The 10,843-nt window shown below is 35.0% G+C and overlaps 2 pseudogenes; both read right to left on the bottom strand.

Moving 5' to 3' along the window:
• The window catches only part of LOC138941803 (uncharacterized), a 128,919-nt pseudogene extending 128,032 nt beyond the window's left edge, over positions 1-887 (bottom strand).
• A 2,887-nt stretch (positions 888-3,774) lies between these two features.
• Positions 3,775-10,572, bottom strand: LOC138941802 (odorant receptor 30a-like; annotated as a pseudogene).
• Positions 10,573-10,843: the final 271 nt, after the last annotated feature.

Raw genomic sequence — 10,843 nt, 5'->3', positions numbered from 1 at the left:
AATATGGGACGGTGAGTTGCTCCGCTCCTGCCTGCCTTGTGTACGCGGCCCGTAATTCGTTAACTATTTTGGCTTATAATTTAAAAACTAAGCCTCGGAAAAAATTTTGGCAAAAAAAAATCGTCTTAGAATAGTGTCAAGTATATGACAGTGTAAGGACAGAAGGTTGTTTTGAATCACCCTGTATATATATTTCAAAATATAAAACAATATCTTTGTATATATATATTTGTTTTTTCTTTGTTAATATTAAATTCTCAAAAAAGGGCACACAGTTTTTGTTCTCTTTATGTTATCTTTTATATTACGTATTAAAAAAATCTGTCTTCGTTTATGTGTATATATATATATATATATATATATATCATATTTTTTGAGAATTTAATATTTCAATTCTAGTTACCCTCTATTGTACGTATACCAAAAAATAATTATACCTTGCCGATATGCTTTCCAGCAGCCATATATCTAAATGCAGCTTCTATCTCATCTTTTTCAAAAACTTTTCTGCACAATGGTTTGATAGCTCCTTGCTTTAAACCTTCTACTAGTTTATTCGACAATATCATCTTACTTTCTGGTCCGGCACAAAAAGAATTGTCTAATATTATACTGTGGAAACTAATGCCTTTTGAGAATGCAAATATTTCTAAAGGATTATTGGAAATCATATCAAACTTTCCAATTTCGAGGAAACGACCACCTTTTGCTAAGCAACGGATGGATGCTTGCAGTTTTTCTTCAGCTAAAGAATTCAATACGATATCTACTCCGCGACCCTCCGTCTTCTGGATAATCATTTGTTCAAAACTCGTGTCTCGAGAGTTTCCGATACGATCCTCGGAAATAGAGGGAAATGTTTCTCTTATAAAGTGTCGTTTCTCCATATTCCCAACCGTTGTAAACACTTCGCAACCTTCGTAAAGTGCAAGGTGAATTGCTGCTTGACCAACGCCTACGTACCAGAATGAATTAACACTTTGTCGCCTTTCTTCATTTTACCTCTCAAATACAAAGCATAATAGCATGTGCTATATACGCAAGGAACCGTGGCGGCGTCTTCCATCGTCCACTCATCAGGTATGATCCAACTGAGATATTTATCAGCTTTACAAATATTTGCGAATCCACTAAAAATAGTCATTTCTATTATTTATTATATTAAAATTACATTAAAAAAATCTTTTTTATCTTAAACATTCTGTATGTATTGTAGTAAAGTAATACAAAGAAACTTGCAAGATATAACAATTTTTTCAATTTTTTTTTACTTCATCAATAGTTTCTTTAATTTAAATAAACAAAAATATGTTAAACAGTTTATTTATAAAAAATATATTAATTGACATCTGTGCGTATCACTAACTTACCCATTTGAACACAATCCCATTATTCTTTGTCCATTTTTATTAAAACCAATAAATTCTATACGTAGATGAATGCAATTCTAACGTGATGTTTTTGTATTATTTCTCTTCTTTTGTAGTCTTTCTGTGTATTGTTAGAGAGTATCTTGCGTGTATTATATGGTAGAAAATTAGAGTAAGAGGAAAGCGAAATTTATAAATATCGTGCCGAAAATCTGTCGGGAGTTTTTGAATCCGCTATTAGTTTCCGCGAGTCACTCGAGTTATATACAATATTATGTATTTCAACGCAAAGGTCGTTGTCATTGTTATCGAGACGTATACCGGCTTCCCGCGAGCTGGCTAAAGGACCGATTCGAACCGTGTCATTTAGAACTTTTTATTATATCAGAGCGGATCCGTGGGCATGCGTAAAGTAGTTACCGGCGCATTCGAGGGAGTTCTTTAGTTGTCGCTGCCTAAATAAGTCTCATACGGCGGAAATCCTCGCGGCCGAAAAGTCGAGTTACAGCATGTAAAGGTGGGTATACACTTAGCGAACGAACACCGAACGAACAGCGAATGCGAAACGTTTTGAACGTTTTTCTCGCACGAATTGTCTTTGATGTACCGCTTCATGAGGGAATCGAGCCGAATGCGAATCGAACGTTCTGTTCGCATTCGCTTTGGCGTATATATCTGCTGAATGATAATAATGAACGTTTGCATTCGCTGTTCGTTCGGTGTTCGTTCGCTAAGTGTATACCCACCTTAAGACGCCCGGTAATTTGATACGGTTGTGCACGGTCGTGTCGATCCCCATAGAAATAACCCATACAGCACAGAACATTGCAATTCATTGCAGTAATATTACAATCTTGCAAGTTGCAATGTAATATTGTTGAGACATTATTGGAACACATAATTGTAATATTTTATGAGAATGTTACAGCAACATTTCAAAAACATAACAAAAAACAGTTTTCGGTAATCGCTAGTTCGTTTGTTTACCGCTATGCGGCGCACGTTGCGTTATCAATCCCGCATTTAAGTTTCAATCACGATAATTACATAAAGCCTGCAAAGAGCGGCTAATAAGATTAAAGTTATAACTATTTTTATCAGTTTAATTTATCCGATACAATCCCAACACAGGGAATTCAGATATTGAACTGATTGTTCAGTAATCGGATACATAAATATCCAAAAAAGTTAAAATTATTTGTTAATTGTTTACTTAAGATGTAAAATAGAGTGTAATATCTATATAAGTAAAATTTTAACTTTTATGAATGAAATTATTTAATCATTACTATTTTCTTAAACTTGTAAATTATTTATAAAATAGCGATGTTAACTAGATAACAGGAAATTGTTAAATAGTTTCCATTCCTATATAAAACCAAAAATTTAATAATAATTTTTTAATATGCACGATATTTCAGACTTTAATAAATAAACTTCGAGAATATATAAAGACATCCATGAGAGAAAAAACTCGTAATTGCGTAAATTCACAATCTTTTTTTCTTATTTCTCTTGGATGTCTTTATATATTTTCAAAGTTTATCTATTAAATTTAAAGCGTTCTGCATATTTGTAGCAACGCATTTCAATATTACAAATACATTGCACCGTAACATTACTGTAATATTACATTGTAATATTTCTAAGGGCGGACATTTCAACGTTGCCGCAGACTTGCAGTAACATTGCAGAAACATTTCGCAATTTCCATGCAATATTACAATGTTTCAATGCAAGATCTATGCAACGTTTCTGCAATCTTTCGGTGCTGTATAGGAATATGAAATTTTATTCGCTTGTAAAATAACTACTGTCATCCAAGATTATTACTTGTGCAAACTGCTTTATACTCTTGTTTCTTTTAATATATTATTGTTATTTTTATTTTAACATATCAAATGCTCATTTTGACTTCCGTGTTCTCGATTCTCAAGATCTCTCCCGTTTCTCCCGAACAACCCCCTCTACCATTGCGAGTACCCTGAGTAACTGTGGAATTTTGCCGTCGCGTTAATTATCGGTCTCGCAATTGTCTTTCGGTGTTGCTATTATCGTGAATAGTGCGGCCTGCCGTACCTGGCGCCCAACTCGGTTTAGTTTGCAAAAAATTGAATTTTCTGGACTGCGTGATCGATATTAGAAATACGCGCCGAAGGTGTGCCGTGGGCACCGAAGAATCGCCCGCCGAATGATCAAATAATTATTAATTAAAAAGACGGTTACAATATACAATATATAATGCGATATAAGTAAATAATATTGTTAAGAAATTTTATCTTGTCGCTATAATATAATAATCCAATGATTGATAATAATTAAATGCGATCTTAATTAACAGTTTTATTGATAAGATATTTGAATAAATATAACTATAATATTTTATATTTACATACGTTATATTTTATGTATCGATCATTATACGAAGTATAGGCAAATACGAAAAAGAAGTCTTCAAAATATTTACTAAAGTTGACAAATTTACCTCAATGAAATTCCAAGCTTGAAACATGACTGGAGTTTGTGTTTGCATAAAAATGAAGACTAGATTTTTCGACAGTGTGATAGGAAATTCATACCATGTATTTTGATAAACAGAGTAGCCTATATCTTCCATTTGGAATTCTAAATAATTTCCGATAAAACTGTACATTGATAGCTTTACAAAACAAATAATTTGTGCCATTAAACTTTGTCCAATCATAACAGTATCTTTGTTTTTCAATGCTATAATAAATTGAAGTCCTGGAAAAAAAATATTTGCCTGTTAAATATATAGATTTTCTTATAAAACTTAATTTATAATACATTAATAACAGCAATAGGCTCAGTTTACAAATAATTAAGTGGAGAAACTGACAAATAAGAGCTAAAGCGCGGATATTATTGTGCGAACTTATTATTAAATTTAAAAATATCAATTTAATTTTTATATATTTATACCCACGCTGAAGATAGACCAAGAAACGGTCCAAAACGGATCATTTTTAATGCACATTTGTTAATAAAATTTAATAATAAGTTTGCACACTAATACCAGCGTCTCTTTGGCTTTTATCTGCCAGTTTTTCCATTTAATTTATAATACATATTTTGCAAAATGGTATTATATAATATAATATTCACCCATTACGCATATACATATGCTTAAAACGAAGAGTTCTACTAATAAAATAAGACTAATAACATCGGCAAGTTTTCTGGTCATTCCTATCAAATTAATATGCCTCTGTAAAAGTTGGTTAAACCGATTGTAGATTTACGAACACGTAACATCTAAGTTTGCGAAATGGGCTCTTAGAATCTTCATTTGACCACAAACATGTAATGTAACGTTGATAAATAGCGCATCGTTACCTTTATAAAATAAAAATACATTGATATACAAAAAAATAATAAAATTTATGACTGTAATTAAAAGATATATTTTATAATGCAACAGATAATTGTTGTATATTTTTTCGGTCCATAACTTTTATGCAACTCTATCTTGATTTATAATTTTGTTTAAAAATATTTAATTTTTAATGATACATAAATTTTTTTTATATAATTGTTACGTCCTGGCGACTCCACGATTCCTTCCTTTCGCAATGTTGCGGCAACGATAATCGATCGGTGATAAAAATAAGTCGTTCAGTAAATGGAGCATCTTGCGCCACGCATTTCTTTAAACATTTAGTCACTTGTCAATATCAATATCTATGAGCAACCGTGGGAAAGACGCGAGAGACCGGTGACGAAACCGCGCGAGTCGCTTAAAAATAAATAAAATCAGTAGATACCCTCGAAATAGAATTTTCCAACGGAAGAATAAATTCATATCGAAAAGATAATAAAATTAAACTAAATAAATTAAAACTAAATCAATAATGATGAAACTCCTGTGACGACATATCCAGTAACGACGGTAAGACCCTTTCTAATCAGATCACGTGCGCAAGACAAAATCTAATGCCCAACTGATATCGAGATCACCAATCGACGATCGCCACGGGTAAAAATTCGAAAAAGTAGGAGAAACACCCCGCCTAATGAGGGCACTGGCATAATTTTTAATTCGTTGGAGACTTGGAACATTCCCACTCTTAGAAATTAGAATACACCCCTAAAAAAGAGATATAAAAAGAGGGCCATGACCCAAAGGGCCACTCACTCACTTGCTTACCACTTCACTTACTTAGCACTTGTTTTATTCACTTAATTCTGCGCGTGCGTCTTCAGTTAACATAAGTCTCATTAAGTGCCGTGGCACCGCGAAAACTACTAGAAAAATTATACCAGTGCACTCATCGCCTGGCTAATCTGGAACCCGGCAAGCCAGCACATTAAGAAATTCCACCCCTTCACCTACAAAACAAAAAGTAAGTCACATTCATCCAATTTAATTTGCGCTATTAACCCTCGTGAGATATAACGCATTACGTTATATTATATTAACGCTGGTTTTCATAGTGAAAACCAGATCCGGCAGTCCAAGCCAAACGGTCATTCACAGGAGTCGGAGGACTCGAACGCCGGTAAAATGCAGATTCTGCGCTACTCACAATAACAATTCAACAACAGTATCTGTTAGACCTACTCTTCCCCTCTCGCCTAACTACCCCTCCCCCAGCTACTCCCCAATCTACTTCCCCGAAGTCACTGAACTTCCGCTTTCCCCTCGTTCATTCTCCTCTCTATCTACTGTCCTCCTAAACAATTCACCCCCAACTTCCCCGCACCTTTCAGAGTTGGAATTCAACCAAGCGATAGAAGAGTTTTGCAACGAATTGCCCGACCTGGAAGCCGACTCATCTTACCAAGATTAACCAAACCTAAAAATTCCCCCTTCTCTCTTTCTCCCTCCTTCATACCGCATCCTCTTACTCACTCTCACACATACACACACATGTTTTTATTTTTTTTTTATTATTTATTATTAAACCTTTACATTGTATTAACCAGTCAGAACCTAAAATTTAACGGTAGAGACTTTCCCTCGTCATTCTGACTGATGCCCTCCGTACCATTGTAACACCCGCGGAGCGATAAGCTCAATCACACAACCACTCACACTCACACGATAAATGTAATCACTTCTTACATATATATTATATACCATGTATTCGAACTTTTATTTTTATTAATGAATAAAATTATATTTTTTATTAATTGAACATTTCTTAACCCCTCTCTCGTTCCCAGTACGAAGATCGCACTAGGTCCCATCCCGCGTAAAAGGGATTAAATTCCCTGACCGAAAAAGGACCACCGAGCGAACGTCTGAATAAACAGCGTAATAGCGATCCGAACGGTCGTTTACCTGCTTTGCGGACCTGTCAGTTCGTTCGACCCGATTCCGAACGCCACGAGACGTTTAAACTTCGGGAAAATAAAAGATAATTGTTGCGCCCTTCCGTCGACTTATCCTTCCTCGAGTCTGGACGTAACATAATTATAACTTTCTAATGCTTTTTTATATACTATTAGTATATTTTTTATAATGCACATGTAATAATGGGTAATACAATAAATGATGCATACGGCACAAAAATTCTTGTAGTTTTACAGCAAGCTTAATTCAGCGAACAGTAATGAGTTTACGCGCGTAATTGTCTTCTCTTACGTTGCTTAATTAAGAAACATAATATCTCATCTATTTTATTTGTGGAAGAATTAATCGAGTTGATTTTACATCTCGAATTCAATGTAACAATGTATTTATTATGTAAAAGCGAATTTTTGCGCTTTGACATATGATATATGAATAATAACGAAAAATGGGAAAGCGAAATATATCGCATTAATGAATAACCAATAAGTAAATTACATACATATATGTATGTATACAAGGTGTATTATTTTAAATGATGCAATGGAATATCTCTTAAAGTAAAAGAGATTGGAAAAAATGTTTCAGAGAATAATTTTATAATTCCGAGGAGCCCACATGATAAAAATATGAACTTGAGTGATTTTTTCAAGGTGTGATCAACGTGATCGATGTTTTCTTAAATGAAACCCCACATTTTTTATTGCATATTCTAGTGGCTTATCTCGAGAGCTTTTCAAAACGCTATTATATAGTATTTTTTTATTAAGTATTTTTTGAGTTATTTTATATTTTAATCAGACATTTTTTGATATAAAAAATAAAATATCTTGTAAAATATTTAGTTTTCGATAATTTTACCGTAATTCTGTATGTACAGAATAATGAGATAAATCAATTAGTATTAAAAAAATAATTGTTTTTAAGAAAAAATATGTAATTTACAATGTATTTTTTTAAACAATAATTTGATTTTTTTATACTAATCGATTTGTCTTATTATTCTTTATATAAAAATATTACGGTAAAATTATCAAAAACTAAATATTTTACAAATTGTTTTATTTTTTATATCAAAATATGTCAAAATAAAATATAAAATAACTCAAAAAATACTTAATGAAAAAATACTTTTCTATGGTGTTTTAAAAAGCTCTCGAGATAAGCTATAAGAATATGCAATAAAAAATGTGGGGTTCCATTTAAGAAAACATCGATAACATCGACCTCACCTTGAAAAGGTCACTCAAGGTCAAGTCCATATTTTTATTATGTGTCTGTCTTGGAACCATAAAACTATTGTCTGAAATATTTTTTTCAATCTCTTTTATTTTAAGAGATATTTAGCTTCATCACTTGAAATGATATACTCTATATAAATACAGGGTGTCCCAAAGCCAATGCTCGTAAGCAGGTAGAGCACACTAAACTGAACAGAAAAATCCTGTAACATTTTTTTTCTAAAGCGTTTAATAAAGGAATTATTATTGAGTAAAATCTGACGAATCAACGTCGACCTTTAATGTGCGTGCGCCTGGTAATGTGCGTGAGCGCTCCGTCGCTACGGCGGCGTACACTATCAGGCGGACGGCTCACCGACGTGAGTAGTATAGGGGCCACTATAGCTAGACACAATAAACTCCACCACTCGGCCACTAGCGCCGATCCCCTGCTGTGCCTGTCTGGGGCCCTCCCCCCAAAAGTGTCTGCGGAAAAATAGAGTGGAGGGAACTCGTGGACATCTACAAGGGAATTTTCCTTTTAAATTAAAAATTTTTTTTTAAATATTTTTATTTTTTTCAGGCTAGTGGAAATACTCGGGATTCGAACCAGGGTCCTCCACATTTTAAAACAGGGTCTTAGTATGCTGAAATCTTATTAGAATGAGAATTAGATGTAGTATTTGTAGAAAGTAGTCCGATGGCATAGGGGCCTTTGCGCTCTGATTGGCCCCCTATAGTGGCCGGTAGTTTGATTGATGAAGAGCATTGTTTTTTGGGTGAGAGGGAAAAATGCGGCAAAATAACAGGTGTGTAAGAATCGGCAAAATGACGGCAGCCGAAGATGGAGATGTCTCTCGGCATATGGCTTCCACCCTCCCCTTCTTCGTGAGGAAAATCGAAAAATATCGTGCGATATATGTCATCTTCTCCTTCACCCTTCTGTTGAAAAGAGAAAATCGCGAGGCAGGCAGGGGCGGCGCAACTCACCGTCCGATGCTAGTGATTACGCGAGGCGCTCGCTGCGATCAACTGTTTGCTACATGTGATGGGGCGTATGTGTGAGAGAGAACGTATATGCGTATACACACACATACACATTCTCTGTCTCTCTCTCTCTCTTTTACACCCATCGCATGTAGCAAACAGCTGATCGCACACACGCACTCTCTCTCTCTCTCTCTCTCTCTGTCTTTCTCTTTTACACCCATCGCATGTAGCAAACAGCTGATCACACACATGCACTCTCTCTCTCTCTCTCTCTCTCTCTCACTTATTCTTACTTATTATGTAGTAATTCGTTGTCTTCATACGACTCAATAAGTAATACTTCCGTGTGACACAACGAGTAACTAGCAAACTTTTTTTCACTCACAAATTGTACCACTTATCGAACTTTTACGAATTAATCCACGCACTTTATCGATAAATTGAATTTATTAACTATTATAACGGTTAATCACAATCTACTGATTACTAACGATTAATTATTAAAATAACTCGAAGAAAGAAACGTGTTATTCGATGCGGAGACTGCGCGACGACAACAAGCAAGTTACGTCAGTACTAGCGTTGCTAGCTGCCGGCTGCCGAACGACTGAATGTATCACATTACGCCTGATCGACGCTATCATGTGTCCTGTGATCGGCTAAAGCCTCCGACATTGTAAATTCGATAGTTTCAAAAATATGAAAATATAATGACGTATAACATCGTTTTTTTTTAATAAATTCAGTTTATCGATAAAGTGCGTGGATTAATTCGATGAGCGGTCAATTTGTGAGTGAAAAAAAGTTTGCTAGTTACTCGTTGTATCATACGGAAATATTACTTATTGAGTCGTATGAGGGCAACGAATCTCTACATACAAGGTAAGAGTCAATGAGTGAGTGTATGTGTGTGTGTGTGTGTGTGTGAGAGAGAGAGAGAGAGAGAGAGAGAGAATGTGTACCAGGTATATAAATATGAAACCGGAATTTTTGTATAGAAAATACACGTTTATTGTATGAAAATGATAAAAAATATTTTATTCGAAGTATTGCCCATTGCTAGCTATACATTTTTCCCATCTGTCTAACAATTTGTGGATGCCACGCCAAAAAAACTGTTACACCTTTGAGGCAAACCAGTCATCGAGCCATTTTCGTACATTTTCGTAAGAAGTGAAGTGCTGCTCAGCAAGTGCGTGTCCCATCGATGCAAATAAGTAGTAATTGAATGGAGCCAAGTCTGGTGAGTAAGCCGCATGCGAAAGTATTTCCCAACTAAACGCGTCAATCGTTTCCTTGACCGGTTTTGCTGTGTGTGATGGTGCATTATCATGAAGCAAAATCACTTTGTGTTGCCTTTTTTGATATTCTGGTCGTTTTTCACGCAAAGCTTGATTCAAATCGATCATTTGTTGTCGGTAGCGTTCAGTATTAACGGTTTCGCCAGGTTTTAGCAGCTCATAATAGATCACACCCTTCTTCCACGTTCTTCGTTTCTCACGTCAAAATCGCCACTTTTGAATTTTTTAAACCACTCAAAGCATTGTGATTTACCAAGAGCATGCTCATCGTAAGCTTCGACAAGCATTTGATGCAATTCTGCAGCAGTTTTCTTCAAATGGTAACAGAAAATCAATGCTATCCGCAGATCGTAGTTTCCAGGCACAAAATTTGACATGTTCAACGCTATTAAAAACTGTGCTGTTGTATGAAACTTGTATTGTTGTGAGTTGAAAATCTTTATCAGATGTCAAAACAAGAAAATGGCGCCAATGACGCGGTTTGACGGTAACTACATTGACAGCTAGGACCATCTATGGGCAAATTCCGGTTTCATATTTATATACCTGGTATGTATACGCGTATACGTTCTCTCTCATACATACACCCCATCACATGTAGCAAACAGTTGATCACAGCGAGCGCCTCGCGTAATCACTAGCATCGGA

This window comes from Polyergus mexicanus, unplaced genomic scaffold (assembly GCF_030449975.1).
Source record: "Polyergus mexicanus isolate NDT 795.1 unplaced genomic scaffold, iyPolMexi1.0 SCAF_20, whole genome shotgun sequence".
In the NCBI taxonomy this organism is placed as follows: Eukaryota; Metazoa; Arthropoda; class Insecta; order Hymenoptera; family Formicidae; genus Polyergus; species Polyergus mexicanus.
Note: the sequence above shows the minus strand (reverse complement) of the source record. Positions and strands in the feature narration are given on the sequence as shown.